We start from the raw sequence: 18060 nt of genomic DNA on the forward strand, positions 1-18060 counted from the left end.
AAAGCAGCCAGAGCTAAAGATGGGGATGGAAAGAGAGCCATGAGATGGAGACTTCTAGGGATCAAGCAGGATTTCAGGGATGGAGCAAAATTTAACCCAGACTCATGGAGTACAAAGTAGGTAAAAATCAGAAAGGGGCAGGTGGGGCATTCAGGAAAGGGACAGTGAACCAGGACAGCATGAGCCAGCTCATGGGGGAGGAGGGGACCATTAGTTAAAGGGCAGGGAAGAAGAAGGTTTGGCCAAAGTAGATGCTTTATACGGCGTGAATTTAGTGGTAGAAAGTAAGACTGAAGAAGTAGGAGGGTCCAGTTACAAGGGCCTTGAGTTCCAGCGTGAGGGTGCCTCCCTATTCTACAGACAGTGAGTTGTTATGGATTTTTAAATAAGAGAGTAAGAGAGTAAGCAGAAGATTAATTTGTTAGAAATATGTACATAGGTTAGAGGTTAAAGAATGAAAAAGGCCCAATTTTGGACTCTAAACTTAGGTACCAGTCAAAAGTGGGCACCATAAAGTCTGGTAAAGATGCTAAGAAATATTCACATTACTGGAAATTGAAACCGTCACATAACCCCATTAACAAGCTCACTCAGAGCTGAATGTGGTGACTTATGTGTGTAGTCCTAGCACTGGAGAAGCAGAGGTGGGAGATTCACTTGAATCCAAAAGTTGAAAGCAGCCTGGCTAATAGCAAGACCTCATCTTTCAATACAAACAACCAAAAAACCAAAGAGAAATCCCACTCACTATCACATTACATGTATATCCTAGATTTGAAGCTCAAAGAGAAGCAGATTTCCCCAATATTAAGATTCTCTTCCAAGGATTTAAAAAATAATCATAATGAACTAGAGGACCAGGGTTCCAACACAAACATTTACATTAGCTCGAGCACTGCAAAAGCATAGGGGACAAAGCCTGCTACCTGACAAACCAACACATTTCCTGTAAGAGCTTTCATGCTTTGTGGGTGTCAATGCTATTATTAAGTCATGAGTACATATACATTCACTTACTCTTTTTTTTGTTTTTTTGAGACAGGGTCTTTCTAGTGTAGCCCAGGCTGACCCCGACCTCATGATCCTCCTGCCTCTGCTTCCCAAGTGCTAGGATTAAAGGCATGCACCACCAAGGCTGGCTTCAGTCTAGAAATACTTATTTAAGGTCTACCACTTGCCAGTCTCATTCTACACCTGGAGAATCTCTCTGAGACGCTCACAGTTAAAGAGAGAGCCAAATGATGTAAAGCAATCAGCTACTCCAATATCAGGGTGAGGAGCAATGCAGGCAAATGAGTGGTCGGTACAATGGTCCCTGATGGGGAGAAAACCAGTAAAAAAAGGGCAGAAAGGGACAGAGGAGTGGTGGGAAAGGCAGTCACAGAGGCTGCCAGGAGCAGCTCTTTGAGGCCCTGTAGACTATTGTAGACTCGGCTTTTAAGTGTAATGGGAGTCACTGAAAGGATAACAATGAATATAAAAATAAAAAGATGAACTGGATTGTGTTCTAGGGTACATATATCATACACTAGATCCTTCCTAATTTTCTTTTCATATATCTAACACCCTTTTAGAAATAGCTGACTTGTAAGTTCAAACCAAAAGGGACACCTTTGAAACAAAAAATCAAAAGAAATTTTCATTAACATTGTTATTGTTAAGGCAAGATATAAAAGTGGATTGAATCATAGGTGAGATATCCAGGGTTATAGCCACAACTAAGGGTTGGTAAAACATATCCGATTACTATGCTCAAGTGCAAATATAGAAGGTAATAAAATAAAACAAAGAACAAACAAGCACACAAAACAGAAAATGAGGAAGGTAAAGTACCAGGAGGAAGAAGAGGTAAAGAGAAACTGATCAATACGTTTGGCAGAATCCCTGTTGAAATCTCAGCTGTTTTTTGTTAGAAACAACAGGCATATCCTGAAATTTATATGGAATTCCCTAGAATAACTAAAATGATTTTGAAAAAGAGAAGTTATACTAGTCAGTTCTCAGAACTTACCATGAAGTCACAGTGCTCAAGACCATGCCTTTACAATGTCTACTGTAAAAAGAAGACACAATTAAATAAAATAATGAGTCTCACATGAAGAGACATATGGAGAGCAGAGGAAGAAAACTGAGACTCCAGAAGTAAAACCACACGAGATGCCAGGGCAATCCAAAAGGGCAAGGGACAGTCATGTGGTTTCTGGACAACTGGATACCCACACATCAAAAAAGGAACTTGGACCCTTACCTCAAACTTACACCAAAATTATCTCAAAGTTAACACAAAAATGGATCTAGACTGAAACGTAAGAGGTAAAACTATAAAATTTCTGTAAGAAAACCATTTTTGACTTTGGGTTGCAAAGATTTCTTAACACCAAAAGCACAATCCAAAAGAGAAAAGCATGGCAAATTGGATGTACTCAGAATTAACAACTTTTACTCTTTAAAATATCATTGATAAAATGAAAAGATAAGACATAACTTGAGATGCATTACTTCCAGATCATATAGGTGATGAAGAACTTAGGTTCAAAGTGAGTGTGGTGGCACATACCTGTGGTCCCAGCACTCAGGGGGGTGAGGCAGGAGGATCATCAGCCTGAGCTACATAGCAAGAACTTGTCTCAGAAAAGAGGAGAAGGGGAGAGAAGGAAGAGAAGGAAGAGAGCGAGGGAAGGGAAAGAGTGAGAGAAAGAAGGAAGGAGGGAGAGAGGGAAAATGTGTGGTCAGAACTTTCAGCATTAAAAAAATCACCTATTTATACCTACAACAACACCGACAAACTTCAGCAAGACTATGCAAATACAAGAAGCCAGAAACAAAAGAACACACATTGTCTTATTCTGTTTACATGAAACCTCTAGAAAAAGCAGAACTATAGAAACAAGAAGTACAGCTGTCCCTCTTTATTTATGGCTTTGCTTTCTGAAGTTTTAGTTAACTGTGGTCTGAAAATGTAAATGGAAAATTCTAAAAATAAACAATTCATACACTTTAAATCTCTTTTATTGCTGTTAATCTTTTAAAGTGCCCTAATTTATAAATTAAGCTTTATCAGGTATGACAAATCAAAACCACATATTACTTCACACCCATTATAATGTGTACTATAAAAACAAGACACAACTACATAAAATGGAGCCTTTGTGCACTATTGGTGGAATTGTAAAACAGTGCAACCTCTACAGAAAAAGTGTGGCAGTTCCTCAGAAAAATAAAAAATAGAGCTACTAAATATCCAAAAATTTCTTTCTTTCTTTCTTTTTTTTAAAAGACAGGGCCTTACTATTTTGCCCAGTCTGGCCTGTATCAGCCTACTGAGTGTTGGGATTACAGGTGTGAACAACCATGCCCAGCCATAAGCGAGCATAGTTTTAAAGAGATATTTGCTCACCTGTGGTCATAGCAGCACTATTCACAACAGTCAAGAGGAGCAGGGTCTCTTGGAGGCAAATTTATTAGAAGGAGCATAAAAGGTATCTGCTAAAGGACTGCATATCTAGGGACACAGATTCTGCAAAATCCTGTAACTCCCAAGAAAACTCTAAGCTGCCTTATGGTATGGGGGAGAGGGAAACAGAAGATTGGGTTGATTCACTCATGACTCAGGGAGTGAGTCTGTCCCTTTAAGGCCACACCTAGGTAGGTGACCTGTGGGAGGCAGGGGCTGTCCGGATTTAAATGTAACACTCTTGGATAAAAGAGAGCTCTAGCTCATTTTTTATATAACTTTGTAAATGTCAATACCATATTTAGATAAAATACAGATACAACACGGTTACAAGGTGGTCATTTAAGACACATAAGCAAATATGTAAATGAACTCTGATTTAGTAGTACTTAAAGCTTGACAAGATCAGCAGAAAACACAAATAATTTTTTTGATAAAATCTTTCTCTTAATGTTAAAAATCTTAATGGTTTTTTTGTAGATGTTACTCAGTATTTTAAAATTCACTTTTACAAGGATTTTAAATTTATTATAGGGGCTGGAGCAACTAATTAGTAGCCCTTGTTGTTTCAAGGAATTTATGGTAGGCATAAGGCCTCATGTCCCTCAGGCTTGAGGGGATGTTGTTTTGGGTGTGGAAACTGCAAGGGATCTTTGAGTTTTATTTGAATAGGGAGGGCTGTCCAGGCTCGCCCTACACTCATCTCATCAGTCCACACTGTGGAATCTATTTATTCCTGAAGGATGGGGCAGCAGAGATAGCTGCCTGGGGGGAGGAGAATTTGAGCTTTTAGTTGAGATAGTAAATCCCATCCTAGCAGAGTCACTGGAGTTTCAGGAACTATGAGGAAAGAATGACAGAAGAGGAGGTCTCTCAAAGAGCAGGCCAGGGACTGGGTAAAGTAGCCCTCTAGGGGCTGGCCAGATTTGCTCCAAACGATAACTTTTGTCATTGGACCAGGAACTGGGAGAGAAAGGTAAAACAGGGAAATGAGCTCCACTATCTAGGAGGAAAGTGATCTTTTGTTTTTCTGCCATAATGGCTACCACGAGGCTCCTCAACATCGATGCCAAGAAGTGGAGCGTGGACAGGGGGCCAGGACCCATCAATCATAGAAGCTGGCACCTCGCCTTCCATCAGGAGGCAGGGGCACTTTGACCTCCAGTGGTTACCTTTGCAGAGAGGGCAGGGTCCTGGTTGGGGGTGGGGCTGTCTCCCAGGCTGTCCCCCCTTAAGCATTCTCTGCAGAAATGCCCCTCCTGTCCACCATAGTAGCAAGTTCAGGATACAGGCCCCAGTCGGGTAGGGGCAGCAATGAGGTCATGACGTCTCTTATCTTTCTCTCTGTTAGTAATGTCCCGGTTACAGTATACAGACATGGCTAGTTGTATTAGTTGATCCAATGACTTTTCTCCTTTAGCCACAGACTGAGTTTTCTACAAATATCTGTGGCTGACTGTTAGAAATTTATCTTTGAGGAGAACCTCTCTCACCTGTGATTCTGTGTCCACTGTGGTATGCTTTCTGATAGCATCCTCAAGGTGCTACAGAAAGGTAAGGGGATTTTCTTCAGGGCATTGCTGTAAAGCAAAGTTGTTATTTCAAATTGATACCTGATACTCTGGAGAGCAGGTCTCTGAACCACTCTGGGCCTCAGTTTCCTCACTTGAAGAATGAGGGATCTGGTCTAGCTTAAACTGCTTTTTTCCACTATGAGATGGCTGAAGTGAAATTAACGTCACTTATCTTCCTTACCACTTTTTGTTTTTGATTTAGCAATGCTGGGGAACTGAACCCAGGATCTTGCACATGCTGGGTAGACACTCTCCCACTGAGCTACGTCCTTATCCCCAAATTTTTTTTTCTTTTTCCTTTGGCTGTACTGGGGCTTGAACCCAGTATTTTATGCCAGCAAAGTGGCACTCTACTGCTCGAGCCATATCACCATCCCCTTTTGATGCTGATCTATCAAGGGGACTGCCTGTGCCCCTGTAGATAGGCACATTTATTCCCTCATTTCCAGGTACCACTAGTATTGGGGCTCATTGTAAATGGTAATCATTTCCAATCGGAGCAGCCTGGGCTAGAACCCATTGCTTTTCTAATGAGAAAAGAGTCTGGTCTAGTAGAAGCATAATATCCTTTCATGTCAATTGAAAGGTTTGGATCACAGAGATAAAGGCTTGAGTGTATTTGTCTGGGCATCAGTATGGCTATCCAGATGTTTTTTAATTTCCCTTAGATCTGATAGCTGGAAGGGGACAAAGATGTGCCCTCTTCCTACCATTACCTGTTGAAGGGGAAGCACCCAGTAGGAGGTTCTGAATATTGGGGTGGCTTAGAAGGTAAGGCAGGGGGTGGAGCAGTAGGGATGAGCCTTGTCATTGATAAGGGGCTTTTCTGGTCCTCCCTTCCATGTTTATCCTGTGGCTTACAAAGAACGGCCAGTATTTGAGTACCTAAATAGCAATTGTGGAGGCAATCTGAGTGGTCTCAGAGATGAAAGAAAATTTGTATGGGGGACCTCAGTTCACTTTTTTCCCTTTTATAGAAAAGGTCTAATTGGAGTATGGTATTGTAATTTAAGGAGCCCTGTGAAGGCCACTTCTCTTGGTCACCCAAGGCATAGTGAGGCCAGGCCTCAGTACAAAGCTTCCAACATCTACCAGCCAAAGACTGGAAGGTGCAGGTCCCATCTAGAAAGAACCAAACGTTAGGATCCTGTCTTTTAGCTAACAGCAGGCAGCCTCTTTAATAAAGGCTACTTTTTAACAAAGGAATAAATCGTCTGTGAAGTTAGAGGAGGGCAATCAGAGGGCATCCCGGGCTAATAACAGTACCATATGGGACAACTGGTGTTAAGATTTGGAGGGAAAAATTTATGCTGAGGCCGAAAGTATAGAAAATTTTAAATGAGAAGTTTAGAGACCACAATAATGTCCATTTTGTGATTTCTGCAACTATAACCTTGAGCTAACAATTGGTTCACAAGGGCTGGGTCTGATGTCCCAAGGTGTGCGGTGGGGCTAGGAGCAGGGTGTGCGCAAGGCACCCACCCCCTCCACACACATCCAGGACAAGCGAGACTGACTGCCTAGGCCTGATCCTGTGGCCTGTCGCCCCTCTGCCTTTCTGTGTACTCTGTGCACGTTTATTCTAGGGGAAGTGGCGGCGGGCTGTAGCCACCGCCATGTGCGGCTGGTGGCCTAGGATGTGTGTTGGGTTGGCCTATGGATTCTCTTAGCTATGGCAGGCGTTCCCACTGTGCACAAGCGCACCTGTTTGCTTTCCCTCCTCTCCTTGTGGGGGCAGAGTTAGGGCATTAGCATGGCAGCTGCAGTTTTTTTTAAGCGCTTTTGCCTCACCGGGTGCCTAGCAGCTAGTTTAAAGTTACTTTAGCCTGAGAGGCCTGGCAAACTAGTTGGAATAACTTAAGTCATAAGGTACCATGCTACAAGTTTTTCACGGGAGGCAGGGTGCAGGTAAGCCCAGGGAGGGGAAGGCAGACAAAGACAAAGGAGGAAGCAGAAAAGGGGTCCTGACATCTTAGGTAAGGGAGGGGAAGGCAGAGCCTGGAGGCATGACACACGCCTGAGGGATTAGCCATCACCTGTGCCTCTAGGTTGCTCCCATTGACTGATACTGGAACACTTTTAGCAACACAAAACTTCCATTCTCTGGTCGCTATCTCAGGAAAAAGGGGCATGGGGGGCGGGGAAGAGAAGCAGTCGTCAGATGCCATAATCAAACAGGACTCCCCCAACGTACCTGAATAAACCCCGGGCTTGGTCTCAGTCCACAGGGAGGGAGCATGAGCTCTCCCAGAGCTGGAATCATCTTGAGGCCAGAGTTGGCAAGGAGTGGCTTGACACCATGATGGGAAAGTCCCTCAGGAAGATAGGAAGAGACAGGCAGTGTGAGCAGCACAAGAAGTCTGCTTACATGGGGCAGGAGGAGGTTTGAGAGAGGATTTGGTTCATTTAGAAGCTGGTTTAGAGGCTAATAGAACCTGCACGGGGGAACAGGAAGTACAGAGGGAGGGTTTGGTGTGGAGATAGGAAAAGGACTGGATGTAGGGTATTTCCTTCCAGTTACCAGCATGCTCACAGAAACTGTATAAATCCCTTAAAATATTGGGATTGAAAGTGCCATTAAGTGGCCATTTGGAGGCATTGTCTAATGGGTATTGGGGCCATGCCTGACTGCAGAGAAAAATGAGCTTTTGTGGCTAAAGATCAGGCATTAGGCAGAGGGGCTCAAGGTTGGCCAGGAGACATCCCAATGGGGAGTCTGAAGGAATTTGGGACGGTCCAATCTCCATGGTGAGGCCTGACCTGAGGAGAGATATGGCAGGTGTCCCCGAAATATCAGTTTCTCAGGAGAGAGTAGATGTGGGACACCTGGGAGGAACATCTTCATCACGGGGGTCCACAGTCCTAGAGAACCCGGCTCGCAGGGCAGGGAGTGAGCCAAGACCTAGCACTAGGATTTCGAGGAAATGAGAAAGAGATCACAGCTCTGTGTGCCAGGAGGACTCACTGAGAGAGGACCTTGAAGGAGGATTGGCTGGTGGTGGATGGCAACTGGAGGTGCACTAGGGCAGAGGAAATTCCCTGTGAGCAAGTGAGGGAGTGGCACTTTCTAAGATCAGGGGCCCCAGTAAAGCAGCTCAGATACCAGAGGAAGGAAATGAGAGTTTAAAGGGGGCGGGGGAAGGGGTAGGGGAGTCTGGGAGAGCAAGGTCAGTGCTGGGAGCACACCCCAATCCGAGTCACGGCACCAAAATGTTAGGAAAAATGCCACTCACAAAGAAAGCTCATGAGAAAAGTCTCACGTCCAACAGCAAAGTTTAATGGCAGGCCTGAACTGCCAGGCTGGCCAGGGAAAGATGGCGCAGCACAGACTCTGGACCAGGTGTGGCTTTTATAGAAGGGGGAGGTTAAGGAAGTTAGTGCATGCGCGGTAGTCTGGTAGGGGTGGTGCTGTCTTAGAGCGTGGGAATTTCTGTTACGGGGCGGGGTTGCCTTTTTTGCCGCTGATTCACAATATGGCGACATTATTACTCTATCATGAGGAATCTAAAGTAGTAAATTCACAGAAACTAAGTAGAATGGTGGTTACAATGCGATGAAGGACAAGGACACCATTATTATCTCACAGAGACAGAAAAAGCTCTGGAAATCTGTTTCATGCCATGTGAATATACTTAACATTCCTGAACTGTGCACTGAAAAGTGGTTAAAATGACAAGTTTTATGTTATGTGTCTTCAATACAATAAAAAAGAAAAGAAAACTAAGGGATGATGATTTGCGGTCAAGGCCAGGGGCCCAGAAGAGCACAGTTGCAGCCACCTGTAAACAATTGCCCTCTGGGGATTAAGCCCTGAGATCTGCTGTGTTAAATAATGCAGGGTGTCCTCAATACACTGTAATTAATCACTACAGTTGCTGTTCCCAAAACCATCCCTCTCTATTTTGCTCTCTGTCTCTCTCTCTTCCTGTCTCTAAGACAGCCTTAGAGGATACATGACTCTCTTTGCTCTGTATTTCCTTTTTGGAGAGGGGTATCCAAGGTTAGCAAGCAACCCCAGGCTCAGAAGACAATGATTTGGGGACCTTCAGCCTGAAATGGAGCAAAACCAACAACAACCAAGGCAAGACACCCTGAAGTTTAGGGCTTTAAAGGAGCCCTGTGTTCCTCAGCTGCTACGTCTTTAAAATCATCACAGCAAAGTGAAGAAAGAAGTAGTATAGAGGCAGGCTAGAAAAGTTGGGGGCTCATGTAGGTTGCCCAGGGATGGCCCACACCACCCTCACCTGGCTGGGAACTGCCCATACCCCTCCCCACTCGTTCATTAGTGGGTGGGAATCTCCTGGGTCTTCCCCCTGCCATGGGTTAATATAGGTTTTAAAAGCACCTGAAAAAGAAAGCACATTTTCTGCCAGTGGACTCCATCTGAGCCCCACCCTGCTCCTTTTGTATTTTCTTTCCTAACTTTTAATAAATTCCATTTATACCCACGCATTCTGCTTGTATTCTTCCAGGAACCAAGGTCTTCTGAAAACACCATTTAGCGGTCAACAGTCTCAGATGTGCTGTGTGACCTAAGAGCCATGTCAGCCTTGACACTCTAGGTGGGGTGAGCAGGACAATCAAAAGCAACTCTTCTTTTTCCAAAAGGTCAAGCAGCACAGGTTTAAAATGTGAGGTGCCTGAAGAACCATAGGCAAGCAGATTATATCACATAGGGTACCTTTTTCAAAATCATTATAGTAAAATATAAGGCAGAGTTAACAGTACATTTACCTGCCACAAACAGTTCAAAATTATAATCTTCCGAACAGGCTCAGTCTCAGAAGTCAAGACACCCAGAATGAGTCTGATACTCCTCTCAAGTGACTAGCACATCAGATCTAAGAAAACGGTCATTTTGTCAATGTCTGCACCAGACACAGTCCTACTCAACAACACACACCCAATAAATAGCTTTAGGAGACCCATCAGTACTATAAATTTCATAACACCCAAAAATTTTGGGGGGGGAATATAATAAACCCAGTTAATAACTCTCTTTGAAAAAACAAAATTGGCTTTAAAAAAAAAGTAGCCAACAGCAAGGCATTTGATTTGGTTCAGGATGAGCTGCCAGGAGCACCCTTGTCACACAAGCCATTTCCAACTCCAGACTCATCTAGCATTTTAAAACAAATGTCACAAAAATATGCTTTCATAACTAAACAACACACAAAAGAAGTCAGACCTGTTCTTTCACAGGGTTACAAATGCTCTTGCATGACTCCCACTCTGGAGAATTCTACTGATCTACTTCAAGTCATGATGAATAAGAACAAAGCAGGCAGATTTATTGTGTTATACTAACAAACTCACAAACACCAAAAGCACCAGGGTTTAAAGCATAGTTGGCTAAAGTTCAAAAAGAAAATATATGAGGTTAGCGGAGGGAAAAAAATACACACAAGAGAGAACACATACTTTTTAGATCAAATCAAAGTAATGCATATTACAAAGCCTAAGTATTAAGCAGAGCAGTTAAGAAGAAACACATAAGAGTTACGTTCAAGTATTGATTTAATTATGTTCTTAGAATTTAAGTAACAGTATTTTTCAATTGTCTAGGTTAAGTCTGTTCTGATGCAAAGTGTGGAGGAAACTGGTTGGTGTAGCTGTTCAAATCTGCTAGTATTTATGCACACAAAGGCAGGAGAAGCAAATGGAGTTCTCTAAGAGGCAACAAATCTTACCTGACTGCTTCAACAGGAGATACCAACTAACCTTCACCAAGGGTGAAGAAAACCCACCTGGACCATCAAACCAAAGGTGACAAGCCTTCAGAAAAACAACCACAAGAAGCACCAGGTGCTCTAAATTTGCAGTTTTCATCCACTTTTCTTTAAGAGCAAGGGTCACCAAACTTTTTCTGTGAAGGCCCAGAAAGTAAATATTTTAGGATTGAGGTTATGAAGTCTCAGTTGCAGCAACTCAGTTCTGCCATTGTAACAGAAAGCAAACAAGATGTACGTAAATGAGTAAGCATGGCTATGGCCTAATCAAACTGTACTTATGGACAGTGACATTTTCCACTTCACAAAATATTATTCTTTTTAAACAATTTATCATTTAACTATTTAAACAACCTAGATCATGGGCCATGCAAAAACAGGTGACAGGCTGGCCTTAGCTTGTAGGCTGAAGTTTGCCAGCCCCTGTTAGGAGACTAGAAGAATCTCAGGTGTGGGTGGAAGGGCAGGGTCCTGCTCTTTATTGCTGGAATTTAAGAACACAGATACTAAGCCAACACAAGCATGGTTTTTTTGGTTTTGTTTTTTTTTTTTTTTCCTTTCTCAGAAATAACCACAAACTGAGGTATAATGGTGACTCACCTCTAATTAAAGAAATTAGGCTTAAGGACTATGTGGTTAGATAATTAGATCGTAAGCAATAGCAAATTACTTGAGTTAGAATGGCAGGAAGTCTCTGATATCAAAACGTCAAGAGCTAGAAACTGTATAAAAATGTATGACCGAAAGAAACAATGAATTTCTCTCAGAGACTGAGAAGTAAGAAAAGTTGCTGTTAAGTGAACTGGTTCTCTCTTGAATACAAGCCTTGGGAGTTATTTTAAAAATCTTTACTCAATATTCTCAACTCCTCCTAAAAGGAACATGAGGAATTATGCCTGACATCTAGTGGAGGCCTCAGGAAACTGTAGGACATGATGTGACTTTCTGAAGACGAAAACAAAACGAAAGCAAAAACATAAAAAGGGGAGGAGGCAGACACCTGCCTACATAAGTCATGTATAGCTCCAGGCACTTGTCTGGGCACTGGGAATTCTGTGGAGGAAAAGCCAGTCCCAGACTTTGTGGAGTCTATATTTTGTGATGTGACTTACCTTATTCTGAGGAAAAGACTTGAAAAGTTTTAAGAAGCACTTAGAAGCACTTTCACATATATCATCCTTACACGTTATCTTGAGCTAGTTGAGAGGTCTGGTATCACCATTTCTCAGAAAAGCAAACTGAGGTATCGTGATGCTTAATCTAGATTTCCTTCTATCCCATCCCAGGGCCTTCCTTCCATTATTCAACTAACCAAGTCGCAGTCATTCAAAGTTCTCTGTCGATTGTGAGACGCATTAACTGCTGCATGTTAATCGTCTGCAGCAACAACTGCCTTGTGTGTCGGCACAGAAGCACATAGGTGTGATGAAAAGAAGGCTGTGGCTGTGGCAGGTGTCCTGGACACAAACCCCAGTGCCACTACTGTTCTGTGTGATCTTGGGCATGTTGCTGAACCCTGTCAATACTGTTTCCTGCCTTATTAAATAGGCAGTGATATTTACACTGTAAGCGCTGCTGTGATGGCTACATGAGCAAAAGGCCTGGCGCACAATGAGTCCTCAGTGAGTATCAAGGACATCTGAATCTGAAATCATGAGGATCTGAATAAATCTCTAGCCTATGCCAACACTGAAGCAGTAAAATTTACTTTATTTCATAGTTTCAATTTCTATTGGAGATGTTAGAATACCCCTAATATCTATTGGTGTTTTAATTTCACTTCTTGTCATGCAGAAGTGGTAAAACATAAGAATTTTTTTTATGTCTTTACAAAATTCTATCTCCATGGCTGCCACGACAATCCCAAGCACTATGGAGTCTCACTTGGAAGAGAAGAAAATTCTCTACTTAGTCTCTCCTCTTTATTCCTTGTTTGCTCCCTGCTTCCTTGTAGCAGGCAATGGTTTTTAACATGGGGAATTCAACATGCCCCTCTCCTATCTGCGAATCTTCAACTTAGGCCAAGGTCCAGCATCATGCAGCAGAGCCCTGCCTCCTTGCCAGCCCACCTGGGCTCACTGGGACTCGGGGACTACTGCTTCCCACTGTCATGATGTGCCACCCACAATCCTTTGTGGCTGACTCCTAGTCATCTTCTGGCTTCACAGTGAATGTCACTCTTCACAAAAGCCTTTCTCAGCCTGCCAGTAAGGTAAAGACAGGGCATAAGGTAAAGACAAGTTGGGAATTATTTTACATATGCAGGACAAAATAAGTAGGATAGATCATTTGAATACAGTGAGTGGTTCAATCTGGTCAGAAATCATGACCATCAAGAAATTCTCCTGACCTTTAAACAAATCCCTAACCTCCTTAGGGTTTAGACCAAAACGGCACTGGAGGCACATAGCTGAGGAATATTTAAGCTCAATGAGGCTATTCTTTCAAGCAAAACAATTTATTTCCACCCTCTTCGAAGGAGCTTACTGGCCCCCGTTTCTGGCACAAAATAAAACAATTTGGAAGTGATGAACACTACAACAGGTAAATTGCACATCTTGCAATTTCAAGTTGCACTGTCCAAGTCATTACCCTGGGAAGTTTGAATAAACTTTCATAGGGGCTCCTGGAAATGGAAAATATCTGGTTTCAGAGCATCTACAAAGACTTCAGGATGCATATAGATGCTCACAGTAAAGTTAAAACTCACAAAGATTAAGATTCTGTTATTACTAGAGTAAGAAAATAACATGCTTACATAAAAACAGAAGTTCATCTTCCCATTCCTGAAAGGCTGAAGATAAACAGCAATCCACAACATCCACTCTCCAAGGGAATGGTAACACCTACGTGTTTTTCAGAGGAACTGAGTATGACCCCAGTGGTTTAGGATTCAAAAGTACTGACACATGCAAACATTTTTAAGGAGTCAGTTGTTTATGCTAACTTATTATTTTGCAAGCTACACACAAAAGCAAATATTGGTGAACCTACCAGAAAACTCTATCAACAGCATTGACCTCAATTAAAAGGGTTTCATGAACTGAATTCTGGACCACCTACTGCAATTATAGAAAACTGGCTTTCCCCAAAACATTACATGGTACCAGTAATATGTATAAGTTTTGTGCTTCTATGTGTCAGTAAAAAAATAAATTTGTGCTGGCTCAAGTGGCACAGAGTAAGTGTGAGGCCCTGAGTTCAAACCCCAGTACTGCCAAAAATAAAATAAAATAAATTTAATTTCAAAAGTATTGCCTTCTTCCCTTTCACTCAAACCTATGTGCAAACAGGTAGAGACTATAAGAATACTGTTAGCATCTCGCAAAGCAGCTGGAAGGTCCCAATAAGTATCTGCAGAATGAATGGACAGTTAAGAATACAACCGCTCGTGTATTTGTAACTTATTTGTATTCTGTATACATTCTTGAATGCTTATCCTTAAGTTCTTAAGCTTGTTGTTCACATAGCTAAAACCACTTATGTTCTAATGCCATGGGTCCGTAACCTGACCAGATTCACTAGAGGCCATGCCCAGAATAGTGATTAAACTCCCCTAAAATGGAAGTGACCTGGTAATCTGCACTTCATAAAAGCTCTCTGAGTGACCATGATGTCAGATGAGACTGGGACCCACTGACATGCAGTAACTGCAAAAAAAAAAAAAAAAAAAAAAAAAAAAATCTACAAGGAAAAGAAAATCAAAGTTGAAAGGGACTTGGAAAGTTATGTAACAAATCCAAATAGGATTAATAGTTCAAAATCCCATTGGAATGTAAAAGGAAAGCTATCACTGCTTTTTTTCAGGTGGCCAGCTAACTATATTCTTGGACTGATAATAATTCAGATTAATAAATGTAATTATTAATAACAGTACACTATGTGGAAGAAATGAAGATACTTATCCCTGGGGGGCGGAGGGGGGCAGTGTGGGACTGGAACTCAGACTCCTTACACTTGCTAGATGGGTGCTCTACTGCTTGAGCCACGGCCCCAGCCCTCAAAGACACTTGTAGAATGCAGGGCAGGAGCCAAAGACTCTCTGGCTCCACAGCTATACTGGAAGAACACACACTTGAAACTCGATGTGGCTTTGGAGGAACAGTGACAAGCACTCCACGTGCTGCTAAGGCAGTGGAGCCAGAGGACTGAAGCAGCACCACCGCCCATCGCCACCAAGGTGCAGTGGCTCCACTGGCCCCAGGAGGTTCCGAAAGAGGCCCTGGACTCGGTGGCAGTGACGGACACGTACGAGGTGAATCACTGATTTGAGGGCTAGTTTGCTATTGCATTTCACCTGCTCTGCCCCTAGATCCTATCCTAGAGAAATTCTCTGTACCACAATTACAGCATTATGATTGGACATTTAAAAGGTTCACTTCTCAAAGAAGAAACAGTAACAAAACCTGTAATGTATTTAGAATTGAACAACAACAAAAAAGTAAGACACTATCCAGGTAGGGCTTTAGGAAATTACAGCCTTAAATGCTTGTAACAGGAAAAAAAAACAAAAACAAAAATCCTGGAATGAGTAATCATATCTTTAAAGAAATTAGAAAGTAGACAAAATGAACCCAAAGAAGCTATATAAAATAATAAAATTGTTTATTTTATATATTTATATTATTTCTATATAAAATAAATAAATAATAAAGGGTATAAATAGATGAAATAGAAAACACACATACAGACAACACACATACGCACACACAAATAATAAATAACTGGACTGGGGTATGTCTCAAATGGTAGAGTACTTGTCTAGCAAGCATGAGGCCCTGAGTTCAAACCCCCATACTGCCCCCCAAAACTCACAAAATAATAAAAATGAGTGTAATTCAGTATATAAGTGGAATTAAATTAAATCATACAATCATCTCTATACAGAAAAAAAAGTTTTGATAAAATTCACATCCATTCATGACAAAAAGAAAGCAATCTTTGGAAACCAGAAGTAAAAAGAAACCTCTTTAACCTGGTAAAAGCAATGTCGAATAGTACTAAATGAATGCTAAACATACTATCTTTGGGATCACTAACAACACAAGAAGGTCAACTGCACCGCTTGCGTTCAGTATTGCCTGAGAGGTTCTAGGGAGCATACTAAGACCCTCCCACCCAAAAAAGCAGGATGAGTTGTTTTTTTTTTTTCTTTGCCTCCTCATGATACTGGTGATGGAGCCCTGGGTCTTGGGCATGCTAGGCTAGCAACTCTACCACTGACAAACAATCCCAGCCCTGTGAATTTTTTTTTTTTTGGTGATACTGGGGTTTGACCTCTGGGATTTGTGCTTGCTAGACAAATACTGTACCAATCCAGCCACACACTTCCAGCCCTCATTTTTTCTTCAAATGGAAAGGCAGCTTGATGAAGTTTAGATTAGGCTTCCATGAAATTAGTAGGTTACTGGCCAACACTGCATTACGAATATAATAATTTCTAGATTGTGAGTATTACTAATAACTTTAATGGAATATGCTAATTGTTCACAGCAAGGGATTTCATGATGACATTTCCATATATGCACAGAAGTATCCTGATCATATTAACCCCTCCATTACTCCCTCTTATCCCCTCCTGGTCTCCCTTTTCTCTTCCCTTTCCACCTCTCTAGAAATCACTCCTCTATTTTCATAACCTTGTTTTATTTTTGTTTCTCGTGGCATTGGGGACTGACCCAGCCCTTGTGCATGCTACCACTGAGCTATGTCCCTAGTCCTTTTACTCTTTGTATTTTGAGACATGGTCTAAGTTGCCCAGACTTGCCTCACACTCCCTATGTGGCCCAGGCAAACCTTGAACTTGCAATCCTCCAACCTCAGCCTCCTAAGTAACTGGCATTACAGGCATGTGCTACCATGCCCAGTGTGAGTAATTCTTGGAAAGGAAGAAACAAATTGTCTATTTGCAGGTAATATAATTATACAAAACACAAAAGGCAAATTGGGCATAGTGATGTGCCCTGAAACCCCAGCACTCAGGAGGTTGAGGCAGGAAGATCATGAGTTTGAGGCCAGCCTAGGCTACACAGTAAGACCTGGTCTCTAAAAAAATTAAAAAAAAACCAAAAAAACAAAGAAAGAGAAAATTCAAGACAATTTGAGTACAAATAATTGCATTTGAATACAAGTTGAGTACAAACTGCTACTGAGCAAGTTACACAAGATGGATAATAGACTGAAATACAGAAAGAACTCACATCTCCATATACTAGTGACAAACTATTAAGAAACATAATTTTAAAAATAAAATTCCATTTGACCAGGTACAGTGCCACAGCCCTGCAACCCCGGGTACTCCAGAGGTGAAGACCTGGAGGACTGTGGTTTGAGGCCACTCTGGCAAAAAGTTAGTGATAGCTTATTTTAACCCAGAAGCCAGGAGTGGTGGGCCATGCCTGTGGCTTCAGCCTTGTGGGAGTCTTAGATAGGAGGATCGCAGTTCAGGCTAGCCTGGGGAAAAATGCAAGACCCCATCTGAAAAATAACTACAGCAAAAAAAAGCTGGAAGTGAGGCTCAAGCTGAAGAGCCACCTGCCTAGTGAGCAAAAAGCAGTGTGTTCAAATCCCAGAGCACACACAAAAAAGAAGACTCCATTTATATGACAGAAGACATTTACCAAAACTGGATAGGAATTGTACTGTTAAAGCAACAGCATTTTGGTGTAAAATGAATGTAAATCATATCTCAAAAGAGCTATAGAAAAAAAGTCACTATCTGTAACAGCACCAACATACATAAGAATTAATCCATCTGAGCTGGCATACTTGAAAACATCACTCTAGACAGTGGTGGCACAGTAGGTCAGTGGGTAAGTGACAGGCTGATCAATTCCTGGCCCTAAAGGTTATTATTCAAATGCAGGGGGGAAGGAATAAGAGTTGAATATTCTACATCACACAATACACAAAATTCCATTCCAGATGAATTACAGACATATGTAAAAGAGGTATCTTCACAAGTTAAGTGGGTGGGGAGAAAACTGTTGGGGCAGACATGAATTTTTTTAATCCATATGAGTTAATAAACTCAACAACCCAGTCCCACTGGAAGGAAAAAAAAAAAAAGAATTACAAGCAATATGGAGGTAACTATTAGTAGATTTAAAAACCAAACGAATGTAAAGTGTGGGAAGCCGTGTTGCAGTTACTACAAATTCTTCATTAGTGCATATAAACCCACATGCGCAGATTATTTATATATATATGTACAAATATATAAAGTCTTTTGAATTATTAAAAGATCAATATCCCCAACAGGCTATTTAGTCAAACTGCCTTCCCTCAAGCAGGTAAAAGAAAA

General features: G+C 41.8%; 1 protein-coding gene across 16 annotated transcripts in view; it reads right to left on the reverse strand.

Moving 5' to 3' along the window:
• The window catches only part of Dtnb (dystrobrevin beta), a 269435-nt gene that overhangs the window by 87931 nt on the left and 163444 nt on the right, over positions 1-18060 (reverse strand). The window lies entirely within an intron of this gene.

Source organism: Castor canadensis, chromosome 12, assembly GCF_047511655.1.
Source record: "Castor canadensis chromosome 12, mCasCan1.hap1v2, whole genome shotgun sequence".
In the NCBI taxonomy this organism is placed as follows: domain Eukaryota; kingdom Metazoa; phylum Chordata; class Mammalia; order Rodentia; family Castoridae; genus Castor; species Castor canadensis.